This window comes from Theobroma cacao, chromosome 7 (genome assembly GCF_000208745.1).
Source record: "Theobroma cacao cultivar B97-61/B2 chromosome 7, Criollo_cocoa_genome_V2, whole genome shotgun sequence".
Classification (NCBI taxonomy): Eukaryota; Viridiplantae; Streptophyta; class Magnoliopsida; order Malvales; family Malvaceae; genus Theobroma; species Theobroma cacao.
In genome coordinates, this window is record NC_030856.1 from 13,845,971 (window position 1) to 13,850,563 (window position 4,593).

The 4,593-nt window shown below is 34.5% G+C and overlaps 1 long non-coding RNA gene across 1 annotated transcript; it reads left to right on the forward strand.

The window, feature by feature from the left end:
* LOC108662889 lies at positions 1,501 to 3,653 on the forward strand. Its single transcript, XR_001928745.1, has 4 exons — positions 1,501 to 1,540; positions 1,614 to 1,674; positions 2,723 to 2,871; positions 3,351 to 3,653. It is a non-coding gene; the product is annotated as an uncharacterized LOC108662889 (long non-coding RNA).

Below are 4,593 nucleotides of genomic sequence, written 5' to 3' on the forward strand. Positions count from 1 at the left end.
AGAATTCCTCTTAATTCACCATCGATATTCTGGAATACCTTGAGTCCTTCATGCAAATAACCTTGGTTTGAGGGAAAGTTAGTAGCTTGGTTCCCTTCACGATGAATGTGAGAGATTTTATAGGAAAAATATTTTAAACAATTCCATATATAAGCTAAGATATACCTAATATCATAAGAACCTAGACTGCTTTCTTGTATCATGTTCACTACCACCATGGCATCCATTTCAATCCAAATTTTGGAGAAGTTATATTCTTGGCATAGCAATAATCCTTTTTTAAGAGCAATAAGTTTGCTTTCTGAGATTGTTAGGACCAAAATTCCCTAAAAAATCGAAAATGAGTTTACTTGTCTGGTTTCGCACTACTCTTCCACCCGCAGCATATTGGAAATGATTTTTGGAGCTTCCGTCAACGTTAAGTCTTATTTCATCCAAACACGACTTAAGCCACCTAATGATTTGTGGTGACTTAGGTTGTTGGCTCAGAAAATACATCCCCCATTGTTGTGCAATTTGTGTATCACCTCTCCATTGAGATTTATGAATTAAACCTCCTTTTTACAGTTGAAACAATAGTTTCATGATATGCCATATGATTTGTTGCGAACAAACTTCTAATGTAATACCCCGTACTTTGACATGGTGGCTAATAAAGCTTATCGGATGCTAAATGAGGTTAATTATAATGTTTAAAAGTGAGGAAAGGTGAAAAGAGTATTTTAAGATAAAATATTTCGTACGAGAAAAAATAATAATATTTTTATCAAAGAAGAATTTGCGAGATAAAAAGTGATTTGGAAGTGAATTGAGGCATAATAAGGTATTTTGAGTACCAATGAGACAAGTGAAAATTTTTGAAATAAAATAATATTTTATTAATAAAATAATATAAAAATATTAATATTTTATTCAGTGTCAAAATTTTTCATGAAGAAGGAGTATACGGTTAATCTAAATGGGGGAGAGGAAGAATGAGGAAATTTCAGAGAAAAATGAAGCTAGTGGGGCCCGCGCATTATTAAATAAAACTAACGTGGGAAAAAAAATATTTTAAATATTATAGAAACGCTGCGTTGAAGTACAAGCTTTATATTTTGTTTGTACATGTGTAAAAGAAGATAATAGAAGGAAATTGGAGTTAAAAGAGTGTTGGGAGGACTAAATTAAAAAAGAAAGAAACTTGAAGGGTAAAACGATAATTTTATGTAAAGTTTTGTCAAAGCTTCCAAATGAAGCTTTGACTCTCATCTTTATTAGCCATGACCATCCTTATCTCCTCCAGCAAGATATTTTCTTCTTCTTCTTGAAGCTTCCAAAGCCATTTTCATTTCAAGTTCATGAAAATCAATTTTTTCATGTGATTTCCCTTGTTTCTTTTCATTTCCTTTCTTTTCTTACTTTTTTCTTCTCCAAACTTCTTGGGCACTAAACCTGCAGCTTCTAACCCCAATTTCCAGCACATCTAAACCCTAGGAGAAGAAGAAAGAAAAAGAAAGGAAGGAAGAAAAGCTTGGTTTTGCAATTCAAGCAAGCTAAGGTAAGGATTTTTGTGTTTTAAGCTCATAGTTGGTTAAATCTTTGGAGAAATAATGTGTGAATCATTTTGGCAGCTTGATGATTAATGTTTTGAAGGAATATTGGAGTGCAAGTACGGGTCAAGCAATCATAAAGGTAAAGACAAATGATGTTTTAAGTGAAGTTGAGGAATCTTGAGAAAATGGATATTATTGTGTAGTTAACATTTTAAGTGGCATATTATGAAAAATTGTGGTTGTTGTGGGAATGATGGTTGAACTTGATAAATATCCTTAGAAAAGATTAATATATGTGTTAGAGTCATAAACAAGTTGCCGATAATCATAATTTAAAGAATTACGCAAAAAATGGATAAAAGCAACTTTGGTAAAAACTGTGTCAAGATAAGTTAAGTTGAATAAGGATTCGTGATTGAATAAAAAAGGGAAGTATAAATGATGTACGCTAAAGATATTGAATTGGGATTGTTGCTAGGAAATGCAACAGTAAAGGTAGCGTATTGTGGTGGTGTGCTGGGGGAAATAACGAGCGACCGGTAAGTAGGAATAGCTAGATATGCCTCCGAACAAATAGCGATGTAATATCCCGCTATCGTAAAGTGAGTGAACTTGCATTTCAAAATGTTTTGGGAAGGACCTACATGTTTAAATAAATCATTTGAAAGTTTCATTTGTTTTTACTTTAAAAATATACCTAGGGAACAAGCCCTTGATGAAATGTTTCAATCTTGTGAAATGTGCAATATGAATAGTTCATACGTTATTACATAATATTGATATGTATATTATGCATTGGATGTTCTTTTTGTGTGAAAATAATGACCCAGCTATGTACGTGTGGGAGCGTGTGTGAGTGCACATGAGCTAATGATGACCCAGCTATGTGCGGTGTGGGAGTGCACATGAGCTAATGATGACCCAGCTATGTGCAGTGTGGGAGTGCACATGAGCTAATAATGACCCAGCTGTGTGCAAGTAGGGAGTGCACATGAGTTGAGTGTGGCGAGATGGTATGGATGATGATGTATATATATATACGTTATAGAAAGTTTATGAAAATACTTGTGAATGTGTTGTATGTTGGCATTGTTAATTGCTCCCAAATTGCTTTTCATTTCAGCAAGAAAATGGCTTTTTGATGTAACAAAACCCCTTTAACTAAATTGCTCTGTTTCTCGCTGCAGTGAGATTTATTGTTGTTGCAACGAGAAACTCTCAAGTAGGTAGCCTTAATCCATGCTCTGAATTTCATTGTAGCGAGAATGGATTCTCACTGCAGCAAGGAATTTCGCTGCAGCAATAATGGATTCTCGCTGCAGCAAGAAACTCTCAGGTGGTTCCAAAATTATGGTGCAGTACTTTCATTTTGATAACAATTTTCACTATCTTCCAATCAGAATTGGGTAAAGTAGTAAACGTCAAAGTTGTAGCCCAGCCTCTTAACTTTCTAATGACCTAAAAACATGTCAATTGGACTTCTGTAGTGGAAGATATGCTTGAAAACATGAAACATATGCAAATCAAGAATGCTTTTCGCTACAGCGAGAAACCCTTTGTTTTACTTGTCTTGCTTGGACATTTGCTGAAACTTTCATTCTTTTCAATTTCATGGTTTATCATGGATCTTTCAACACTAAGGGATTTAACAATCAAAGGTTGAATTATGGGGTTTTAGAAGAAATTGAACTAAATTGCATTGTTTTTAACAAAAGTGCATCATGTTTCCAAAATCTTTTTGTATTGGTTGCTTGTTTCCTTGTTATGTTCACTCACTGAGTTTATACTCACTCTTTTAAAACTTCATCTTTTCAGATTTGGAGGTAGTTGGGACCTAAATTGAGTTGTCCATGTATGCCCATCTTTTGGTAGGTACTATGACATCTCGTAATTGTACCTTCACCTAGAGTCACTCCGCTGATGGCCAAGAGTCTGTAGCCTTTGAACACGTATATGTAATGCAATTGGCTAGGATCAATATTAGAAGTCAAATATGTATACTTAATTACTAATGCCACTATGAGTTGGTAAATGAGTGACATTATTTTGGCATAATACAAATGTGAGTATTTGATTGCCATAGTATGTCATTGAATATTTGATAGTTCAGAATTATGACATGTGACTTTAAGAATGATTACTGAAATGATGATCAATAGTGCATAACAAGGCTTGTTTGGGCTTAGGGCACTATGCCATTGGGCCCTTGTGCCGATCATGGCTCGAAAATTGGGCTGTGACACCTAGTTACCTGTGCCGGGTGTCATTTCTTTCAACCTATAAGAACCAACATATAAAGATGGGCAGTAAAACTCTAATGTGTCCTTAGTGTGTACAATCGCCAAAATAGCTCCATGCCCAAATAACCTGTATGATGTTTTCTGGTAGTATAACTGTAATTTGAAAAAATTGAGCAAAATAACTCTAAACCTGACTAGTATTGAGCTTTGCCAAAGAACATGGAACAAAGTTTCCTTTGAATGGCAACATTGGCATTTTGATGCCATCTGAAATCCCTTGGATTTTAACTGCATATCAACAAGTATACATCCATGTATTATAGGCTAGAAAAATAATGAGTTTGTTAATGGAATACTGCTATGCCAAATCAATTCCAATACCTTATTCTTGGTTTGTTTCTGCCGAATTGTATCCCATGCACTTTTCAAAGTGAAAGTGCCATTAGAGGTATGAGTCCAGTAGGCCATGTCATCATTAGAAATTTCAAAGGGAATATCAGTCAACCAGAAATTCAAGCAAAAAGAGTTTTAGCTTATCCACATCCTATTTATCATTATTATAAAAATAATTAACTTTAAGTGCAGAATATAAGTAAGAAAGGAAAGATTTTACGAAAGGTTGCTCATCCATCCAACAGCCATGCTAGAAAAAAGCTCACCCTTTTCCTACTTTCCAACAAATATCTTCTTCTGCAACCTAGCATGCATTTTTCAACTGCTTCCATATGAGAGAATAATTGATTTGAACTTGCACATGCATGGGAATTTGACCACCACAATAACTTAGAAGTCCAAAATCTTCACCATAATTTGAGATT